This window comes from Thalassophryne amazonica, chromosome 12 (assembly GCF_902500255.1).
Source record: "Thalassophryne amazonica chromosome 12, fThaAma1.1, whole genome shotgun sequence".
In the NCBI taxonomy this organism is placed as follows: domain Eukaryota; kingdom Metazoa; phylum Chordata; class Actinopteri; order Batrachoidiformes; family Batrachoididae; genus Thalassophryne; species Thalassophryne amazonica.
In genome coordinates, this window is record NC_047114.1 from 77945960 (window position 1) to 77970867 (window position 24908).

Consider the following 24908-nt stretch of genomic DNA (forward strand, 5'->3'; position numbering starts at 1 on the left):
CCAGGCACCATCCCTACAGTGAAGCATGGTGAGCAAAGGGTTTGAATACATATGTGCATATGATTTCTTAGTTTTTTATTTTTAATAAATTTGCAAAAATAAATAAATTAAAAAAAAAACTTTTTTCACATTGTCATTATGGAGTGTTGTGAGTAGAATTTTGAGGGAAAAAAATATGAATTTACTCCATTTTGGAATAAGGCACATAACAAAATGTGGAAAAAGTAAAGCACTGTGAATACTTTCTGGATGCACCATATACACTATTAATTATGTTTTATAACTTACAATAAACAACAGAAATGCTTTGGCCGCATTGTCTTCCTCTCATTCACAAATTTAATTACATACAGTCCATAGTCAGCTAATTACATTATCTGAAACTCACTCACTCATCTTCAACCGCTTACTCCAATTAAAGCTCACGGGGTATTATCTGAAACATCATACATAATTAAAGGGAAGTAACGATGTTCACTGACATGCTTGTTTATTTCATCCTCCAATTCAACAGCACTACTGCAAAATTATGCAGCGCTCCTCTGCTAATAATGAATACATTTTTAGATGAATTCTCTTATTTAGACTTATTTTATGATTAACTTCTTCAGATTTCTGTATGGAGGAAAGAGAACATTGAATAGTGGGAAAAAATATGTTCTTCTTTGGCCTATAGAATTGTTGGGAGTACATTTATTTACAGCAATTTCAGGGAAACATGAACCTCCAAACCTAATTTTTACTGAATTAGAGAAAGAAGAAAACTGTGTTCCCCAACAGTGACAACCAGCAATTCATATGTAATACCTAAAAAAACTTTCAATGTGATTTTGTCATTTGTCTGTGTGTCTGTGTGTGTGTATGTGTGTTAGGGATGGGGCTGATCTGATCCAATATCGGTATCGGGTTCTGGTATCAAGGTAATTCACGGATCGGAAATTTCTGATACAACCTGCGGAGTTTCCGGATCCAGAGCCACGTCTGTGTGTTTCTGCTGAAACGTCTTGCTTTTAGGTTCATGTTTTGGAAGAGAAGAGTAAATCAACTCACGTCAATTATGCTTCTAAAGTTTCTGAATGGAGCAAACTGTTTGCTCACTTCAACTGCCTGCCTCGCTGTTTCCTCCATTCAACACACACAGCAGGCTGAGGAGTGTGGCCACGCCGCCTACACTGAGGCATAAGACCACGCCTCCTCCTACAGAGTTCACGAAAATAGAGTGACACAGTCTGAGGACCTGAGATGAAATGTCAGTATGAAAGCACACACACACACCTGTGCATAATCATACTGTGCTGTCATTCCGCCTACAGTTCTGTGCCCCAAATTGTCGTTTTCAGGTGAGGCAGACAACTTTTTCAAGTACCCTCGTACCCTATCGCCATGGCAGCCATATTTGAAATCGAATAGGAACACCTCAAACAAACTTTGTTGTCCTCATGGGTAGAAACATACAAACCAAGTTTCAGCTTCATTGGTCCAGTAGTTTGGAGAAGATGTTTACACATGCCAACACTGACGATGACATCAATGGACAGAACCTCCATCCAGGTAAGCTAAAAATGAGAGAATCAGTGCTACAACGAAAGAAGGCTATCTAAGAAAGTAGGCTGCAGCGGTTTGAATGTAATGTGATGACAAATTAATGCAAAAAAAAAAAAAAGGTCAGAAAACAATAACATACCAAGTAAGAAAAAGGATTAAAAAAAAGGTCTGGTTGCTTTCAAAGTGAGTATGCAAATAGTTATTGATTCAAGTACACGTTTTTGTGTTAATGCAAACTGTTAAGAGAAAAATGTAATTGAATTACCAACTGAAACTCTTTGAAAGTTGAGTCAACAATTTGATTTTTTTTTCCCACTGTAGGCACATGTTGATTTACTGTGGATGTACTGCATGTCTGTAAACACTTTAAAGCTAGACTTAAAAAATGTTGATATCCTGCTCTCTGTGCAGAGGAAACACAAGCTTCCTTTGCGTGGGAGATGCATCGGTCCCTTAGAGAAAACATCTCAGGGCCTCTGAATGAAAAAAGGGGATCAGAAAGGACCACAGAATACCCCCCACACAAACACATCCCCTTCCCAATGAATGCAACAACAAGCCCCACTGACACTGCAGGAAGTTGATCTCTGAACTAGCTCAAAGACAACTATGATGTGATGCCAAACCAGATGGCTTGAAGGTCAACAATAAACATACTGTCACGGAAACACAGAACTAAGAAAAAGTGCAAAACGCGAAAACGCAGAAATACAGTCTATCTGGATGATGCAGCATATCCATGGGGTCAAACTACACCATGTAAACATGTTTGACCTTTTCCTAAAGTCTAATAATGGGAGCAGAACATCAAGGATTGATTCTGCTCCTGAAAACAGCCTAACAAATACTTCCAAACCGTTCCCAATGTTTCAGTTCAGCCAGCAAAGTTTAGTCTGTTAAAAGCTCCACAAAGTGACCAAATAAAGACCAAAAGGCTGATGTTTACTCTTGGCTCATGAAGAGTGTTCTCTAACAGTTAGTGAAACATTCCAGATACCTGTGGCTGGATTCATCATGATGTTTACTCTCATCCACAGCATGAGGAAACCTGCATTTAGGTTCTGCACAAACACAGGAACACAGCATGTACACTCACTGTCCTTACCTCAGTTCTCAGATTTACTAAGATTATCCAGCAAGATTATCCAAAACCACAGCCATCATAATGAAGATTCACAAGGAGCTGTGTGGTGAAATCGTGACATATGTGTTAGGATGTAACAATTAGCTGATACCGTGTGGACATTTGGTATCAGTTAATTGTAATAACTGTTACTAGAAAAGAGACTTAAAGTCAAAGCTCAGATTCAAGAGGAGCAATGTGGCTTCTGTCCTGGTCATAGAATGGTGGACCAGCTCTTTGTAGTGATCTTGACTGTCTGTTATTTTTTGATGAGGTCCTTTTCATTTTTAGGCAAAATAAGTTTCATGAAAAATGCTGTGAAATTTTCTATTTCTTTATTTTGAACAGCGTCACAGGTTTGTGGTTGCCAGAGGGCTGAAACCCAACACCCGTGATCAATTAATTACCTCTGTGTGTGCAGCGTGCGGCGCACTTCACCTGCAAAAAAAAAAAAAGAAAAAAGCATACGTACACACACACACAAGAAAAGACACATATACACAGAGAAAACCACACATGCACACCTGACTGTGATGATGAAGATCCATTGTGTGTGCATAAAGCACTGTGTGCCTCCATTTGGCAGAGCCTGGCTGCTTCCAGCTTGTGAACCTTAATGTTTGTTATTTGTTAAATACCAATTTAATATCATCGGATTTTGGACAAGAAATGTTGGGAATGGGCTCCTTGGGCTCTTTGAAGCTGTGATTTTTTTTTTTTTATTATGACATTTTATATACCCAAGGATTCACTTAGAATCAAAAGCATAAATAGATTAATCCTATGTGAAAATAACCTTCAGCTGCACTTCTTCAAGTTTTATAGTTTATATAATGTAGAAGATGTAAGTCAACAAAGGCTTCATATTACTAAGAAAATGAATATATCATGTTGACCAACAGAGAAGGGGACCGTACACTGCATTCACGCTGGTTATCCTTTCAGCTCCTGCTGGGAACGATGAACAAACTGCATAGTGTCTTAATAGTCAATGTATTAATTTTCCCCACAGCAATATCTCTGTCAGAAAACATTAATAAACCATAAATTACAGAGGATGCATTTAAAGAGGCTTCAATTACCAAGCACTATGCTGATTTATTGGTGTTAGTTAAACACAGCTGCAGTCCTCTTACTCTCCAGCTGTGGATAAAATACATGGATTCATAAATAATGGTCACAATAATCTGGCAATGCATATCATTAACCAAATAATTCATCCTCGCATGCACATTTAGAAAGTCCAAATATAGAATTCTTTAAAAGTACCATCAATACCACTCCTGTTGCCCCACACTATCTTCCTTACCCTTAACTCCAACTGAATGCCAACAATACAGTCACCATTCTCCTGAAATGTCCAAACATAAAACCCCCTCCCATTTTATGTCCCAACATTCTTCCTACTGAAACCCATTCAAACCACCACCCCCTGCCCCCCTTGCCCTCCAGTCCCGATTCTCTTTCCCTGTTAAAACCATACTCTTTACTCCTCTTCAATCCCACAGGAAGTAAGAGAGGAAGAATGGAGAGGGAGTGGGCAGCGAGCATACTGCTGCTAACTCACTATTCTGTGTTTTCTCCCCCTCCACACCAACAGCCACAGAGCCGTACCTCCAAAAAGACAAACGGAGGAAGAGAGGTACAGAAAACGAGAGGGAGAAAGAAAGAAAAACAACAACCACAAGCAAAGAAACCCACACATTTCACACATCATTCCAATAGGAGAAAACAGCTGTGATTTGGGAATCCCCTGATAGTTTAAGCATTCCCTGTCTAGGCCCAGGTTGGACCACATGAACAAAGAGAGGACAGATAACACTCACTTGCTACACTCCATCTAAACATGCTGTAGCAGACAGAGACTCTTTTGAGGTATCCTTTCAACTTAAGGGTTTCTTATTTTTAGACTGACTGCTGACAGGCTCATTTTTGTGGGTCTAACCAGTGCGCCACAGCATCCTCAGCCAACAAATTTATACTACAGGCCTGCTTTCAGTCATCATACAACAGTAACACCCCCCAAAAAGGCATGAGTAATCTTGATTCTTGATTCATCAACTCATACTCACCATTCTGACCTCTGCTATACACATGTGTAAGGTCTCGATGAGTAGTTTCTTCCTCATCCACACAGAGGGCATGGAGTCAGGGCCAGATGTACTTTAGGGAAACTATGTTTGCACAGCCGAGGAGCTCCCACAATTATCAGCACTGTGAATGGGTATTCAGTTACATCTTGTGTTCTGCTTGCCAAAAGCATGGCCAGTTTAATTTGTTCAGGAAGCTTGCAAGAATTTAGCCTCGTCTTCCTGATGAGGCATCCAACTGAAATGTTTGAAATCCACTAGGGTACCATTTGTCAAGGACTTGGGGCCCTGTAGAGCTGAGGAATAATCATATTTATCCCCAATGGTGCCTGACAGAAAATGGTGTTAGTTTTTTCGCTGAATACCTCTCTCACTGCAGACCACATCTCAGATTTCACCCATTGTTAAGGTGCTGGGCGTTATCTTCTTCCTGACTAAAAAGAAAAAGCACATCACATACGGTTAACGAAGGTCCAAACAATGCTTTAGCTTGTTTAAAATGATTATGACTGTTGAGGGCGGTTGTTTCAAGGCCGCCCACTCTCCACAGAATCACACAAGAGCTTTTACACAACCACAGACCTGCTTGCCTGTCTTGTGTCACTCATCAAACACATCAGACTTGGCAGTCTAGACGCTCGCTTTCCTATCAGCTACATTACTGAACACAAGAACCTTGGCTCAGACTCAGCTTGACTGAAACAATTGCCACATTATCGACAACCATAAATACTGCCGTGAGTTAACGATAAAAAAAACCTGGATGCAAAACCTTTCCATAATGATTATGCAACATCCAACCCAGGGAGAGCGCCAACTATATGAAAGAAGAAGAAGACGAAAAAAGGTTTCCTTCTACATACAATCTACACAGACAACAGCAATAATATTTATGTCATATCTTTATCAAGTTACGCAGGTTTCAGTATGAACTGTCTGTGAACTTGAACAAAGCTCCACACTTAAAAAAAAATTCACAATTTGTTACATGTAGAACTACATTCACAGGCCACTTTATTAGGCACACCTTGCTAGTACTGGGTTGGACCCCCGTTTGCCTTCAGAACTGCCTTAATTCTTCATAGCATAGATTCAACAAGGTGTTGGAAACATTCCTCAGAGATGTTGGTCCATACTGACATGACAGCATCACACAGTTTGCACCATTCTCCTCTGACGTCTGACATCATTCAGATCATTCGCTGTAAATCCTAAAGATGGTTGTGTGTGAAAATCCCAGTAGATTAACAGTTTCTGAAATACTCAGACCAAGCCACGTTCAAAGTTACTTAAACCTAAATCCCCTTTCTTCCCCATTCTGATGTTCGGTTTGAACTTCGACAAGTCGTCTTCACTACATCTAGATGCCTAAATGCATTGAGTTGCTGCCATGTGATTGGCTGATTAGCTAGGTGTGTTAACAAGCAACTGAACAGGTGTACTTAATAAACTGTCAGGTGTCTAAGGTAAGTAATGCAATGCAAAATTTGTTGGAAGACCTAAAACTGTCATTGTATACAAAGTTCAACAGAAGGGCACTCAGAGTCCAGAACACTGTTTACTAATCCACGTGTCCACTAATCCATCTGAAAATTAACAATAAGTGGTTTTTCCAGTCAAGGTCCCAAATTTCTTCAAGCTTCATACACACCCACCCATTAATACAGTATTTTGCACTGGTTTCAGAAGCTCAAATTCAGAGGTTTTCATGCATATAAATCTTCAGGATATAATATTATTGAAATAAGGCCAAAAGTAAAATTAAACATGTCATAATATATTCAAAATGTCAGACTCACAAATAATCAGTCCTGAAAGAGGTTGTTCACGATATACTGGCAATTCAGCAGGTTAATCTGTATAGTTTGGCACTAGTCCAACCAAGTACTCCAGGATATTTGTACATGGAAGCCATCCTCCAGCAAGCCACAAAGCCATCACACTTAAGTGGTTTGTTACGAAAATTTGTGAAAAGCAGATACTAAGCATTTATCCGTGATAATTCAAGTGTCACAGAGCTGTAACATGATGCTGTGCATTGAGATATATAATGTTGCCTAATGGTGTGTAAGGCGAAGTTTTAAAAGGAGGGTCAGTTTTTAATGGAAGGAAACATTACAAGCGCGGAAAAACAAAATTCCTTTTTTAACAAGCTTCTGGCTTTAATTATGAAAGCACATGGCAGTGAAGACGTGCTGCTCAACATTCCACCAGGAAATAAATTTTCAGCGCAATGAACCATTGGTGTTGTTGAAACTTTGTAGACAATTAGAAAAGGTATCACAGAAGGCTTGCTGTGTTTGAGCGTATTGCATTTTTGTGCTATGGGAGTTACACAAATCGCACATCAAGGCATTCATCTGTGGCAGAGTTTCACCACAGCCATAATAATATGAGCAAAGCTGTCATTTTATCTATAAATGGTTAGGATGAACCACGTTCTACAACACTGAAATCCCTGTGAGCTGATTCTGGTTTGGAAAACAGTGGAGTAATTGAGGAGCCACGGCTGGGATCTCTCCCACCTCAAACACACATCAACCCATAACCGTGCCAGCAGCCTTATTGTCATAGTCAGAATTCAAATCAGACCTACGTGCTGAGGAAGAAAGAATGTTACTAGATTCAGAAAAGGCAAAATATTTAATAAACGGTCCAAAGTTATATAACAACAGCAACATAAACTTTCATATAGCAAATAAATGGGCAGTTATGACACATTTTGCTGAATGTTTATATATATATATATATATATATATATATATATATATATATATATATATATATATATATATATATATATTAGGGGTAGGCAAACATAAAAAATCTTAATCGCATTAACTCAATGACTTTCTGTGATTAATCATGATTAATCGCATGGTATATGTGAAACCCAAAAATGAATTCAAAAGCCGCTTAAAGCAGTTTTATTTGAAAATGTAAATGAACATTGCGTAAATTTGAAAATGTAAATTTCAACTGAAACACACTAATGAAATCAAATATAAAACCACTGGCAGGTCATTTGTTATCCTGTTTCATATCAAAATAACAATATTCATGTCCATGACTAAATGTACTAAAACAAATACGTCACAATTGTACACATACCACAATTTGATATGTGTACAATTGTGATGTATTTGTTTTAGTATATTTAGATTTTGTTGTGATTTGGCACTTTATAAGCCGATTAAATTGAATTGAAATTGAACATTTTATTGAGTCTTAAAGTAAATAAATATGAATTTGGTCACTGGATCCTTAAACTTTGGACATAATAAACTACATGGTGAATCCTTGATCTCTGGACATAAATAGGAATAAACAAAGTCTGTAGTTTTTGTCAAAAGCATTTCCTTTCAGATATTGGCATGAATGTGTTTCCATATATCTGAGCTGAGCTTACAGCTGCTGTGCTTCACTTCAGGATGTAATTTGAAAAGAAAATACAGCACGTTTCATTTTGGAAGGAAAAAAAGTTTTAGTCGATTGTAGTTTCTTCTCTGTATTACATTTGGAAAGAGGTGTCATTTTATTTAAAGCAGCGATTCATTTTGAAGTTATTAATTCCGACCAGACACTGTCTCAGCCGCGCAGTGTTTCGAGCTGTGTGAACGGAACGGAGGACGATTCTCGTTTCTTGACAGCAACAAGACAAGAGTCCCAGTTAGTGACTTTAATCCACACAAAAGTGACTGACGATATTTTAATGGCTTTGCGAGGGGTTAAGAAGCGGCTTGCTGTTTCTGAAGAGCAGTGAATCAAAGAACCAACGAGCTACTGGATTGAACCATTGCTTCAATGGTTCATGGTTTCAAAGTGGAGCCGCGCTGCAGAAATAGTTTATTACAGACCAAACCCTGAATATCCGACTTTATTTGTACGTCCGTATGACTCTGAAACTCGGAAAAATCCGTATAATTTACGGACTATAGGTTGACATGAAAACCACAGAAAAGCTGTGTTCACCGCGGGGACATGGTCGGCTATTCGAGATTATTCAAAAATTTATTTTTTTTTTACCGATGACGAACGATGCGTAAAAAAAAAAAAAATTTGACCGATGCAGCTGCATCGGTCCAAACCGGTCTGGATCCGGGCCTGATCCTGTAGAACTTTGTACCGAAAATGTCCATTCAAAAGTTCGGCGTCTTTCTGCATTTTGTTTTGTTGTGCATTGCATAGCCTGTACTTTTCTCGATCCTCGTGTCGTTTTCTGTGTGAACTCAGCTATCAGCAGGAAGCAGCAGCATAAGCTCGCCCCCGACTGACGCTTTCAAAATAAAAGACAACGAGCAACAGTCATAAAAGGCTAAAAAAAACAAAAAAACAAAACAAAAAAAAAACGCAGCGTTAAGGGGAGGAACAAAATTGTCGGCGATAATGACCTCAATAATTAACGCAATGTTAGCGCGTTAACGTTGCCCAGCCCTAATATATATATATATATATATATATATATATATATATATATATATATAGCGCCAAATCACAACAAAGTTGCCTCAAGGTGCTTCACACAAGTAAGGTATAACCTTACCAACGCCTAGAGCAAGCACACAGGCGACAGTGGTAAGGGAAATCTCCCTATGATTTGAGAAAGAAACCTCAAGGAGACCAGACTGTAAGGAGTGACCCTCTGCTTAAGCCATGCTACCGACACAACTGATTTACATACAGTGGCCTCCAAAAGTATTAGAACACTTGGTATTGCACATATTTTAATTTGTTTATGCCATTTCAAATACAAAAAATACAAAAAGTAGAAAATTTTAAAATGATCTTCCTTAGACTCAAACTGAAAACAAATCTCTACAACTTGATATGAAATAATTAAATATATAAAAGCCAAGATGATGGGTTGTATAAGTAATAAGGAACGCTTTGGTATAATACCTGTAAATAATCAGTTGTATTGCCAGTTTTCTTCAGACAATTCAGGAGATGGATACATGAACATTTCCAAGTCAATGAATATGTCTTGGACTTTATTTACATCAATTATGAAGAAATACAAACACTTACTCTATGGTAATTCTGTATGGAGTAGATAGTTCTCAAAAACTGAGTGACTGTGCAAGAAGGAGAAAAGTGAGGAAAGGCACCAAGACACCCAGACAACCCAGAAGAAGTTATAGGCTCCTGTGGCTATGACTGGAGAAATTGTGCATAATGCATATTTTGCATTTTGTATCCCCAGTTATATAGCTTCTTGATGAAATGGTATAGAGGAGGATTTTCTTTCATCAAAACATCAAATCTAGGCTTGCATCTCAGATGTACCTTCTGGCAAATTGTAGCTGAACTTTCAGGTCTTCTTTTTAAGAAAATTCTGAGTTGTCTGGGTGTCTTTTCTCACTAGTCTCCTTTCTGTATGCTTACTCAGATTTACCATAAAGTACCATCCTGTTTGTATTTCTTAATAATGACTTCCAAGACATAATCAGTGTCTTGGGAATGTTCTACACTCAACAAAAATATAAATGCAACACTTTTGGTTTTGCTCCCATTTTGTACAACCCCTGGCAAAAATTATGGAATCACTGTCCTCGGAGGATGTTCATTCAGCTGTTTAATTTTGTAGAAAAAAAAGCAGATCACAGACATGACACAAAACTAAAGTCATTTCAAATGGCAACTTTCTGGCTTTAAGAAACACTATAAGAAATCATGAAAAAAAGATTGTGGCAGTCAGTAACGGTTACTTTTTTAGACCAAGCAGAGGAAAAACATATGGAATCACTCAATTCTGAGGAAAAACTTCATCCCCAAAACTAACACCTGCATCATATCAGATCTGCTCGTTAGTCTGCATCTAAAAAGGAGTGAACACACCTTGGAGAGCTGTTGCACCAAGTGGACTGACATGAATCATGGCTCCAACACGAGAGATGTCAATTGAAACAAAGGAGAGGATTATCAAACTCTTAAAAGAGAGTAAATCATCACGCAATGTTGCAAAAGATGTTGGACCAAATACAAACAACATGGGAAGGTTGTTAAAGGCAAACATACTGGTAGACCAAGGAAGACATCAAAGCGTCAAGACAGAAAACTTAAAGCAATATGTCTCAAAAATTGAAAAATGTACAACAAAACAAATGAGGAACGAATGGGAGGAAACTGGAGTCAACGTCTGTGACCGAACTGTAAGAAACCGCCTAAATGAAATGGGATTTACATACAGAAAAGCTAACCGAAAGGCATCATTAACACCTAAACAGAAAAAAACAAGGTTACAATGGGCTAAGGAAAAGCAATTGTGGACTGTGGATGACTGGATGAAAGTCATATTCAGTGACGAATCTCGAATCTGCATTGGGCAAGGTGATGATGCTGGAACTTTTGTTTGGTGCCTTTCCAATGAGATTTATAAAGACGACTGCCTGAAGAGAACATGTAAATTTCCACAGTCATTGATGATATGGGGCTGCATGTCAGGTAAAGGCACTGGGGAGATGGCTGTCATTACATCATCAATAAATGCACAAGTTTACGTTGATATTTTGGACACTTTTCTTATCCCATCAATTGAAAGGATGTTTGGGGATGATGAAATCATTTTTCAAGATGATAATGCATCTTGCCATAGAGCAAAAACTATGAAAACATTCCTTGCAAAAAGACACATAGGGTCAATGTCATGGCATAGGGTCAATGTCAATGAGCAGATCTGATTTGATGCAGGTGTTAATTTGGGGGATGAAAATTTACAGGGTGATTCCATAATTTTTTCCTCAGAATTGAGTGATTCCATACTTTTTTCCTCTGCTTGGTCTAAAAAGGTAACCGTTACTGACTGCCACAATCTTTTTTTCTTGATTTCTTATAGTGTTTCTTAAAGCCAGAAAGTTGCCATTTGAAATGACTTTAGTTTTGTGTCATGTCTGTGATCTGCTTTTTTTCTACAAAATTAAACAACTGAATGAACATCCTCTGAGGCCGGTGATTCCATCATTTTTGCCAGGGGTTGTATGAGATGAACTCAAAGATCTAAACCTTTTTCCACATACACAATATCACCATTTCCCTCAAATATTGTTCACAAACTAGTCTAAATCTGTGACAGTGAGCACTTCTCCTTTGCTGAGATAATCCATCTCACCTCACAGGTGTGCCATATCAAGATGCTGATTAGACACCATGATTAGAGCACAGGTGTGCCTTAGACTGCCCACAATAAAAGGCCACTCTGAAAGGTGCAGTTTATCACACAGCACAATGCCACAGATGTCGCAAGATTTGCGGAAGCGTACAATTGGCATGCTGACAGCAGGAATGTCAACCAGAGCTGTTGCTCGTGTAGTGAATGTTCATTTCTCTACCATAAGCCGTCTCCAAAGGCATTTCAGAGAATTTGGCAGTACATCCAACCAGCCTCACAACCGCAGACCACGTGTAACCACACCAGCCCAGGACCTCCACATCCAGCATGTTCACCTCCAAGATCGTCTGAGACCAGCCACTCGGACAGCTGCTGAAACAATCGGTTTGCATAACCAAAGAATTTCTGCACAAACTGTCAGAAACCGTCTCAGGGAAGCTCATCTGCATGCTCGTCGTCCTCATCAGGGTCTCGACCTGACTCCAGTTCGTCGTCGTAACCGACTTGAGTGGGCAAATGCTCACATTCGCTGGCGTTTGGCATGTTGGAGAGGTGTTCTCTTCACGGATGAATCCCGGTTCACACTGTTCAGGGCAGATGGCAGACAGCGTGTGTGGCGTCGTGTGGGTGAGCGGTTTTCTGATGTCAATGTTGTGGATCGAGTGGCCCATGGTGGCGGTGGGGTTATGGTATGGGTAGGCGTCTGTTATGGACGAAGAACACAGGTGTATTTTATTGATGGCATTTTCAATGCACAGAGATACCGTGACGAGATCCTGAGGCCCATTGTTGTGCCATACATCCAAGAACATCACCTCATGTTGCAGCAGGATAATGCACGGCCCCATGTTGCAAGGATCTGTACACAATTCTTGGAAGCTGAAAATGTCCCAGTTCTTGCATGGCCGGCATACTCACCGGACATGTCACCCATTGAGCATGTTTGGGATGCTCTGGACCGGCGTATACGACAGCGTGTACCAGTTCCTGCCAATATCCAGCAACTTCGCACAGCCATTGAAGAGGAGTGGACCAACATTCCACAGGCCACAACTGACAACCTGATCAACTCTATGCGAAAGAGATGTGTTGCACTGCATGAGGAAAATGGTGGTCACACCAGATACTGACTGGTATCCCCCCCCAATAAAACAAAACTGCACCTTTCAGAGTGGCCTTTTATTGTGGGCAGTCTAAGGCACACCTGTGCACTAATCATGGTGTCTAATCAGCATCTTGGTATGGCACACCTGTGAGGTGTGATGGATTATCTCAGCAAAGGAGAAGTGCTCACTATCACAGATTTAGACTGGTTTGTGAACAATATTTGAGGGAGATTGTGATATTGTGTATGTGGAAAAAGTTTTAGATCTTTGAGTTCATCTCATACAAAATGGGAGCAAAACCAAAAGTGCTGCGTTTATATTTTTGTTGAGTGTATGTATCCATCCCTCGACTTGTCTGAAGAAAAGTGGGTGGAAAAGTGATGGTTTACATGTGTTATACTCAAGGGTGCACTTAATTATGCACACCATCATTTTGGCTTTTAGATTTTTATTTATTTTAACTCATTACACTGTGAGTTTAAAGGGTCACATTTTAGAAATTTTAATATAAAAAGCCTGATTTTTTTATGTCATAAAAAATTCTATCAAGTGAAAGAACAAGGGTGCACAAACCTTTTCCCACATATTCCCCATGTTTTCTTAATTGAGCCATAGCATACAGTTTCATGGAGATCAGCCAAAATGAATCCAAACATTCAGGCAATCTAACCAAGAGTAACACAACCAGTAATCACAAACATCTTATAAGATACAGTCATTTAATACAAAGCTTTAAAACTATTTTAATTCAACTGGTCTTGTCACCCCAGCAGCCTTTTTTGTAACTTTAAACCAAAGAGATGCCCATCGCCTCACTGTTGACACAGGGCTGGAAAGTCACGTCCACAGAGCACATTCAGGTCAAAGACAGACAAGTCTGTGTCGGGGTTGTGAATAAAGAATCTTTTGTTCAAAGAGTTGTAGTTTCTGAAGGAAAAAAAATATACATCGAATTCAGGGCCAAACATGAGACTGGGTGTCAATGCAGTTATTGTATACATGTCATTCCTACAGAATCCATCATGAGTTTGTCTTCCACTCAAATCACTGTCTTTCTTTTGGCTATTTTTCTTGTTACAAAGCCCAGGAAATCTTATTTGGGCATGAAGTAAATTGGAAAATCAAGAATTACAGACTCAAACTGGTAAATTACTACATTAGTTCAAAGACTAGAGTAATCCTCAAGGCTTTGAGTGCATCAAATAAGTCTGTAGGCTATTTCTTTTAATTTCTCTTAATTATGACATGTGCTGCTGACAAAAATTTTATGACATTCCTGAAGTAGTTTCTTTTTGTTACAGAGGGCACAATATGTCATACTCTGCAAAGAGCAAATAAGATAAAACACTTCTGTTTGTACTTTACTAGTTATTACCTGCCACTTGTAACATCCCATCTAATACTGGAAAGTTACTTACTGTCCATCTTGATTGACACTCTACCACACCCATGTAAAGAAACATGTAATGCCTTAATAACACAGCAAAGAAAACACCTTCGTCAGCAAATGAGTTAAGAAAACTCTTAGGAAATCCAAGGACAGGATTTGGATTTGACTGAAAGATTTGATTCTGTATTGTATAAAATTAGGCATACAAGTTTTCTACAGATGATTTTATGAATAGAATAAACTACAATAAATGAACTTCAGCCCATATACAGTAAGCCAGTGCACACTAATAAAGCTGTATTTTAGACGCACAGCTGCAAATTTGAAACAAATCAAGTGCTACAATGTTTAATTAAGTACATTTACAGTATACCCCTTTAGAAGACCCCCAAAACAGGCTAGAATTTGTTGATTTCTTTTCTGCATTAAACACTCTCTCAGTTTGTTTCAGCTGAAGAACCTTTTTTGAATATATTGTGTAATGTATTGTGTGATTGTGGACTTAACATGTAGACCATACAGTGTTCTTCCAAATGATGTTTAACACATTCTTTTGGTTCTCACCAGCGTTTTGTGATCAAAGGAGGCTGTGCTTTTGAGGTTGTGGTTCCCAAACTGTGGAATTCACTGCCAGTACATCTACGATCTGTGGACACTGTTGAAACTTTTAAAAAGAAGCTCAAGACCTGTCTGTACAGGCTTGCTTTTAATCGATTTTATGTCACTGGTGTTTTAATTTCTGTATTTCTATTTTTATTTACTTGTCCCCTTTTCTTTAATTTTTATGCTAATAACTACAGAAACCAGCCCAGTGAAAAGCACATACTGAAGTATGCACATGATACTGATCTGGGTTAAGTCAAGGGAAACAGGATAAACAGCCCTGTTATGGAAAGTTTTGGCAAATGGTGGTGACACATATTACTGGTGTCTAAACACCAGGAAACCTAAGGCCATGATTATTCATTTTAGAACAGGTGTAACTATTCCCAATCTGCATCTGTAATTAGCAGATTGACCCAACAGATAAGTATTAAGGCACTAATAAAATTAATTTGGAGACTTTATTTTCGAGAGGTATTTCATTCAACATGCAGATCCACCTTTGATTTGCTGTGGCGACCCCGAGTGCAAACAAGGGAACAGCCGAAGGGACTTACTATTTCATGCTTTTAATGCCAATAGTGAAATGTGCGGGTTTTACAAGACATTTACTGAATCTGTGCTCTTATTTCCTGAAAGCCTTGGTGCGGAATATTAAATATATAGAACAGGGAAAGGTTCTAAATAATGCAAAGCAGGCAATTATGATCTTTGGTAAACAATGGACCATCAGAACCAATCCGCTGTAGCTTTTGCTCGTATTCTAACAACAATTCTAACAAGCATAATGGCTTGTCACAATCACACTTTCAAGCTGTAGTGTGTAGGATTTAGGGATATTTTTTTTAGAAGAAATGGAATATAACCATCTGTTCATTAATGTATTATACCTGCAACAACAAATCAATGTGTTTTCATGAGCTTAGAATGAGCCCTTCATATATATATGGGAGTGAGCCCCTTGATGGATGCCACCATGTTGATACAGTTAACCAAAAGAAACATACTTACTTGTAATGTAAGGGATCATAGTTGATCCGTGCTCCATATGGACCTTCCTCCTCCCCGCTTCAGCATGCATGTGAACCATGGCTTAATTGCAGAGTTTACAGAAGTGTGATTTTGTGTCATAGTGACTTTTTAAAAGTATTTAATGTATTTCGATGCAGTCGTGACAACATCATAGTGCGAGTGGAGCTTAAAGCAGTTGTATGTGCACATAATGCAGTTGTTAATGTGGCCTGTTAAAAACAACCATGTGCTCGTTTGCTACACACTCAGCGCACTTCTGGATCAACAAAACCAACAGAATCTTTCAAGAATTAAAAGAGCTGAGGACAAGTGTCCGCTGTCTCTTCCCTGTGCAGTCTTGAGCCCACTAAACAGAATCTTGTGCTCGAAGCGTATACACAGCTGCGCTAGCAGAAAGTCCAGCGCTCCGGAAACTAATGACCTAAATTAATTCAGATCAGTGGATAGGATGAATGTATTTATCCCAAAAGGGATATAAATAAAATTATTATTGCTACCTTCTCACCAGACAATGTAGACATCATCTTTTTGAAAAAGATTTTAAAGTTATAAACTTAGATTTCTGCCTCTTGCCCAGTGAACATCGAGATAGGCTCCAGCTCCCCGTGACGCTTAATTGGAATCAACAGGTATTAAAAAAAATTAATGAATGAATATTTTTATTCACCGATACAGTTCACATTGCAATTTAATACAACAATTAAGTATTTTATTTGAAATAGTATGTAAAACTTGGGATGCCTTATTTTCATTTTTCATTCATGACCACAGGCCTTATTTTTGTTGCCCATTAAGTTTTTTTTTAAATGTAAAGCAAAGTAATATTTGTCTTTTTTTTAATGAACCTATCCATGGTTTAAAAACCTTATCCGATCACAACCATGGCTTTTGTGATCCATGACACACCTAATATTTACATAATACTGTCATATTTTGCAGTGCAGCCAGAAGACTGAAGAAAAAAGTAGTGAAATCACCGTCTGAAAGAAGAAAAAAGTAGCACACAATTCCCCAGCTGTGCTCCATTTTAGTGAACTGTAGAATAATACTGGCTGGTCTCTGCATGGTTCTCAGCACAACTGAGTTCAACACCCCATTTTAGTGATTTACGTTAAAACTGTTATATAATATCCTTGTAATCAAGATGAAACAGAAAAAAGTCCTCCCTCTTTAAATTGCAATGACAAGCAAAAATTAATTTTCCCACTAGCTTTTGAAAAATGTAGGAATTCATTTACAAAAAAAAAAAAGGATAAATTATAATTTATTGTACAAGCCATTAACAGCGAGCCAGGGCTTCCAATGAACCACTTAGTTTACAGGCCAATTGCCCACACAGGAAGATGCTAAATGTTATAAGGGAAGCGACTCAAGGCTCAGCCACCACCCTTCAACCAGCGCTTTCGTCCGAGATGAGATTTGTTTGTGGACCTATTGTTCTCTTCCCTACAGGGGATTCTTCTTTTGTTTGAAGTATTACTGACAATGAACCACGGGTCACTAAAGAAGATGCCACACCTAAGACCTTCAGGATAATGGTGAGAAACTCATCACCAATTTAGATGGATGGATAGACAAAGCAGCTGTCTGGAGTGAAGCAACACCAAGTCAATAGAAGCGATGCAGACATCTTTGAGCTACAATTAAGTAAGAGTATAAACACCAAAGATAATGTAAAGGCTTATTACTCCTGAACATATGATGAAAAGGCAAGTAACTTTGTACCAACTGACAGAAAACTTTTAAAATTTTCATGTAGATGAGTCAGCGACAACTTCAGACATTCTTGGGTTCAACACTGATAATAAAACACTGAAATATTTAGCTAAACAAAAGATTTTATTTCACATTACACATTTTTCCATATGGTTACTTCAGTAACACAACACTGAAGTTCTGTGGATTAACTTTTGCGATGTTAAATATATAAAGTGTAACTGCAAACAAATTTAGAATTACTGAAAAAAAAAAATATATATATATATATATATATATATACGAGGGCTGTCAATAAAGTAACGGTCCTTTTTATTTTTTTCAAAAACTATATGGATTTCATTCATATGTTTTTACGTCAGACATGCTTGAACCCTCGTGCACATGCGTGAGTTTTTCCACGCCTGTCGGTGACGTCATTCGCCTGTGAGCACTCCTTGTGGGAGGAGTCGTCCAGCCCCTCGTCGGAATTCCTTTGTCTGAGAAGTTGCTGAGAGACTGGCGCGTTGTTTGATCAAAATTTTTTCTAAACCTGTGAGACGCATCGAAGTGGACACGGTTCGAAAAATTAAGCTGGTTTTCAGTGAAAATTTTAACAGCTGATGAGAGATTTTGAGGTGATTCTGTCGCTTTAAGGACTTTTCACGGTGCGAGACATCGCGCAGCGCTCTCAGGCGGCGTCATCAGCCTGTTCAAGCTGAAAACCTCCACATTTCAGGCTCTATTGATCCAGGACGTCGTGAGAGAACAGAGAAGTTTCAGAAGAAGTCGGTTTCAGCATTTTATCCGGATATTCCACTGTTAAAGGAGATTTTTTAATGAAAGACGTGCGGACGGATCCGCGCGTCGGGACGCAGCCGACGCGGTGCGGCGGCACAGGAAAAACACCTCCGTGTTGATAACCATTTGTAAAATCCAGGCAGCTTTTGATGGCTTTCAGTGGAGTGAGTATATGAGAAATTGTTTAACAGGCAGGACATGTTCCAACTTGTCCTTAAGGCTTTCAACAGAGGTGTTTTTCCTGTGGCGGAGTGTCGCGGCGGCTGCGTCCCGACGCGCGGACCCATCCGCACGTCTTTCATTAAAAAAATCTCCTTTAACAGTGGAATATCCGGATAAAATGCTGAAACCGACTTCTTCTGAAACGTCTCTGTTCTCTCACGACGTCCTGGATCAATAGAGCCTGAAATGTGGAGGTTTTCAGCTTGAACAGGCTGATGACGCTGCCTGAGAGCGCTGCACGACGTCTCGCACCGTGAAAAGTCCTTAAAGCGACAGAATCACCTCAAAATCTCTCATCAGCCGTTAGAATTTTCACTGAAAACCAGCTTAATTTTTCGAACTGTGTCCACTTCGATGTGTCTCACAGGTTTAGAAAAAATTTTGATCAAACAAAGCCCCAGTCTCTCAGCAACTTCTCAGACAAAGGAATTCCGACGAGGGGCTGGACGACTCCTCCCACAAGGAGTGCTCACAGGCGAATGACGTCACCGACAGGCGTGGAAAAACTCACGCATGCGCACGAGGGTTCAAGCATGTCTGACGTAAAAACATATGAATGAAATCCATATAGTTTTTGAAAAAAATAAAAAGGACCGTAACTTTATTGACAGCCCTCGTATATATCAATCAATCAATCAATCAATTTTTTTATATAGCGCCAAATCACAACAAACAGCCGCCCCAAGGCACTTTATATTGCAAGGCAAGGCCATACAATAATTATGTAAAACCCCAACGGTCAAAACGACCCCCTGTGAGCAAGCACTTGGCTACAGTGGGAAGGAAAAACTCCCTTTTAACAGGAAGAAACCTCCAGCAGAACCAGGCTCAGGGAGGGGCAGTCTTCTGCTGGGACTGGTTGGGGCTGAGGGAGAGAACCAGGAAAAAGACATGCTGTGGAGGGGAGCAGAGATCGATCACTAATGATTAAATGCAGAGTGGTGCATACAGAGCAAAAAGAGAAAGAAACAGTGCATCATGGGAACCCCCCAGCAGTCTACGTCTATAGCAGCATAACTAAGGGATGGTTCAGGGTCACCTGATCCAGCCCTAACTATAAGCTTTAGCAAAAAGGAAAGTTTTAAGCCTAATCTTAAAAGTAGAGAGGGTGTCTGTCTCCCTGATCTGAATTGGGAGCTGGTTCCACAGGAGAGGAGCCTGAAAGCTGAAGGCTCTGCCTCCCATTCTACTCTTACAAACCCTAGGAACTACAAGTAAGCCTGCAGTCTGAGAGCGAAGCGCTCTATTGGGGTGATATGGTACTATGAGGTCCCTAAGATAAGATGGGACCTGATTATTCAAAACCTTATAAGTAAGAAGAAGAATTTTAAATTCTATTCTAGAATTAACAGGAAGCCAATGAAGAGAGGCCAATATGGGTGAGATATGCTCTCTCCTTCTAGTCCCCGTCAGTACTCTAGCTGCAGCATTTGAATTAACTGAAGGCTTTTTAGGGAACTTTTAGGACAACCTGATAATAATGAATTACAATAGTCCAGCCTAGAGGAAATAAATGCATGAATTAGTTTTTCAGCATCACTCTGAGACAAGACCTTTCTGATTTTAGAGATATTGTGTAAATGCAAAAAAGCAGTCCTACATATTTGTTTAATATGCGCTTTGAATGACATATCCTGATCAAAAATGACTCCAAGATTTCTCACAGTATTACTAGAGGTCAGGGTAATGCCATCCAGAGTAAGGATCTGGTTAGACACCATGTTTCTAAGATTTGTGGGGCCAAGTACAATAACTTCAGTTTTATCTGAGTTTAAAAGCAGGAAATTAGAGGTCATCCATGTCTTTATGTCTGTAAGACAATCCTGCAGTTTAGCTAATTGGTGTGTGTCCTCTGGCTTCATGGATAGATAAAGCTGGGTATCATCTGCGTAACAATGAAAATTTAAGCAATACCGTCTAATAATACTACCTAAGGGAAGCATGTATAAAGTGAATAAAATTGGTCCTAGCACAGAACCTTGTGGAACTCCATAATTAACTTTAGTCTGTGAAGAAGATTCCCCATTTACATGAACAAATTGTAATCTATTAGACAAATATGATTCAAACCACCGCAGCGCAGTGCCTTTAATACCTATGGCATGCTCTAATCTCTGTAATAAAATTTTATGGTCAACAGTATCAAAAGCAGCACTGAGGTCTAACAGAACAAGCACAGAGATGAGTCCACTGTCCGAGGCCATAAGAAGATCATTTGTAACCTTCACTAATGCTGTTTCTGTACTATGATGAATTCTAAAACCTGACTGAAACTCTTCAAATAGACCATTCCTCTGCAGATGATCAGTTAGCTGTTTTACAACTACCCTTTCAAGAATTTTTGAGAGAAAAGGAAGGTTGGAGATTGGCCTATAATTAGCTAAGATAGCTGGGTCAAGTGATGGCTTTTTAAGTAATGGTTTAATTACTGCCACCTTAAAAGCCTGTGGTACATAGCCAACTAACAAAGATAGATTGATCATATTTAAGATCGAAGCATTAAATAATGGTAGGGCTTCCTTGAGCAGCCTGGTAGGAATGGGGTCTAATAAACATGTTGATGGTTTGGATGAAGTAACTAATGAAAATAAGTCAGACAGAACAATCGGAGAGAAAGAGTCTAACCAAATACCGGTATCACTGAAAGCAGCCAAAGATAATGATACGTCTTTGGGATGGTTATGAGTAATTTTTTCTCTAGTAGTTAAAATTTTGTTAGCAAAGAAAGTCATGAAGTCATTACTAGTTAAAGTTAATGGAATACTCAGCTCAATAGAGCTCTGACTCTTTGTCAGCCTGGCTACAGTGCTGAAAAGAAACCTGGGGTTGTTCTTATTTTCTTCAATTTGTGATGAGTAGAAAGATGTCTTAGCTTTACGGAGGGCTTTTTTATAGAGCAACAGACTCTTTTTCCAGGCTAAGTGAAGATCTTCTAAATTAGTGAGATGCCATTTCCTCTCCAACTTACGGGTTATCTGCTTTAAGCTACGAGTTTGTGAGTTATACCACGGAGTCAGGCACTTCTGATTTAAAGCTCTCTTTTTTAGAGGAGTTACAGCATCCAAAGTTGTCTTCAATGAGGATGTAAAACTATTGACAAGATACTCTATCTCACTTACAGAGTTTAGGTAGCTACTCTGCACTGTGTTGGTATATGGCATTAGAGAACATAAAGAAGGAATCATATCCTTAAACCTAGTTACAGCGCTTTCTGAAAGACATCTAGTGTAATGAAACTTATTCCCCACTGCTGGGTAGTCCATCAGAGTAAATGTAAATGTTATTAAGAAATGATCAGACAGAAGGGAGTTTTCAGGGAATACTGTTAAGTCTTCTATTTCCATACCATAAGTCAGAACAAGATCTAAGATATGATTAAAGTGGTGGGTGGACTCATTTACTTTTTGAGCAAAGCCAATAGAGTCTAATAATAGATTAAATGCAGTGTTGAGGCTGTCATTCTCAGCATCTGTGTGGATGTTAAAATCGCCCACTATAATTATCTTATCTGAGCTAAGCACTAAGTCAGACAAAGGTCTGAAAATTCACAGAGAAACTCACAGTAATGATTTTCTCTGTATATATATATATATATATATATATATATATATATATATATACGAGGGCTGTCAATAAAGTTACGGTCCTTTTTATTTTTTTCAAAAACTATATGGATTTCATTCATATGTTTTTACGTCAGACATGCTTGAACCCTCGTGCGCATGCGTGAGTTTTTCCACGCCTGTCGGTGACGTCATTCGCCTGTGAGCACTCCTTGTGGGAGGAGTCGTCCAGCCCCTCGTCGGAATTCCTTTGTCTGAGAAGTTGCTGAGAGACTGGCGCGTTGTTTGATCAAAATTTTTTCTAAACCTGTGAGACACATCGAAGTGGACATGGTTCGAAAAATTAAGCTGGTTTTCAGTGAAAATTTTAACGGCTGATGAGAGATTTTGAGGTGATACTGTCGCTTTAAGGACTTTTCACGGTGCGAGACGTCGTGCAGCGCTCTCAGGCGGCGTCGTCAGCCTGTTCAAGCTGAAAACCTCCACATTTCAGGCTCTATTGATCCAGGACGTCGTGAGAGAACAGAGAAGTTTCAGAAGAAGTCGGTTTCAGCATTTTATCCGGATATTCCACTGTTAAAGGAGATTTTTTTAATGAAAGACGTGCGGACGGGTCCGCGCGTCGGGACGCAGCCGCCGCGACGCTCCGCCACAGGAAAAACACCTCTGTTGAAAGCCTTAAGGACAAGTTGGAACATGTCCTGCCTGTTAAACAATTTCTCATATACTCACTCCACTGAAAGCCATCAAAAGCCGCCTGGATTTTACAAATGGTTATCAACACGGAGGTGTTTTTCCTGTGCCGCCGCACCGCGTCGGCTGCATCCCGACGCGCGGATCCGTCCACACGTCTTTCATTAAAAAAATCTCCTTTAACAGTGGAATATCCGGATAAAATGCTGAAACCGAATTCTTCTGAAACTTCTCTGTTCTCTCACGACGTCCTGGATCAATAGAGCCTGAAATGTGGAGGTTTTCAGCTTGAACAGGCTGATGACGCTGCCTGAGAGCGCTGCACGACGTCTCGCACCGTGGGAAGTCCTTAAAGCGACAGAATCACCTCAAAATCTCTCATCAGCTGTTAAAATTTTCACTGAAAACCAGCTTAATTTTTCGAACCGTGTCCACTTCGATGTGTCTCACAGGTTTAGAAAAAATTTTGATCAAACAACGCGCCAGTCTCTCAGCAACTTCTCAGATAAAGGAATTCCGACGAGGGGCTGGACGACTCCTCCCACAAGGAGTGCTCACAGGCGAATGACGTCACCGACAGGCGTGGAAAAACTCACGCATGCGCACGAGGGTTCAAGCATGTCTGACGTAAAAACATATGAATGAAATCCATATAGTTTTTGAAAAAAATAAAAAGGACCGTTACTTTATTGACAGCCCTCGTATATATATATATATATATATATATATATATATATATATGTATATATATATATATATATATATATATATATATATATATATATATATATATATATGAACTCTGACATTATTGTTGTCTGTTTTGGCAGAAAACGGTCATGGCTTCAAAATATACTGCCATAAACATTTTGTTTGCACTTTCACAGCACAATACAGTGACGGTTTCAATGTAGGTACTGCATACCAAGTTCCTTCAGCTGCTTTCTTGTTTTCACTGTGGGTCGCCACAGCAGATGCGAGGTGGATCTGCATGTTGAATTGGCACAAGTTTTATGCCGAATGCCCTTCCTGAAGCAACTCCACATTACGTGGAGAAATGTGGCAGGGGTGGGACTTGAACAGGGAACCTTCCATACTGAAACCAAGCGTGCTAACCACTTGGCCACCACCCCTAATGTAGGTACTGCATCACAACGTAAACTGCTCATATAATAATCTAAATTCTTTTCCGAGCAAAAACAAAATCTATGTACGGTGGTAGGAATATGGGAATAGGGAGAATTATATTGCACTTTCCCATCTCAGCAGAATTGTACTCTAGGCACCCATAGTGCTAAAATATGATGTGCGTTCAAAATATTTTTAGCCTTGGCCGCAAAAAATACAATTACTCACCTGGCGTGTCTGAAATCCTAATCCCCTTCGAAGTAGTCTCCTTGGGACTATACACACACTTCTCCCAGTGGTTCTGCCATTGTTGGAAGCATTTCTGGAAGGTCTTTTTTGGAATGGAGTCCAACTGGGCTGTTGCATTCCACATGATGTCTTCTCATGACTCAAGTTGAGTCCCTTTTACTGCTACTTTGATCTTGGGGAACAGCCAAAAATCAGAGGGAGCCACATCAAGAAAGTAGGGAGCATCACGAATCACAGGAGTGTTATATTTGGCCAGGAAAGTCCAAATCAGCTGAGGAGAATGGGCGGGCACATTGTCAGGATGGTGCTGCCAACTTTTCACTGCCCACAGATGTGGTCGTCTGCAGTGCACAGCATCAAGAAGGTGATGTCGGACCTTCCAAATAATACTCTTTATTAATATTTTGGCCTTCTGGTAAACAGTCATGATGCACATCAAAGAAAATGGTCAATATGACTTTGGCCTTGCTGCACACCTCCCGTGCTTTCTTTGGCCTCTGTGATTTTGGGTGTTTCCATTGCAATGGCTCAAATTTGGTTTCCAAGTTGTACCCACAAAT

General features: G+C 39.4%; 1 protein-coding gene across 1 annotated transcript in view; it reads right to left on the reverse strand.

The window, feature by feature from the left end:
- Positions 1-24908, reverse strand: part of egfra (epidermal growth factor receptor a (erythroblastic leukemia viral (v-erb-b) oncogene homolog, avian)) — a 113675-nt gene that overhangs the window by 65842 nt on the left and 22925 nt on the right. The window lies entirely within an intron of this gene.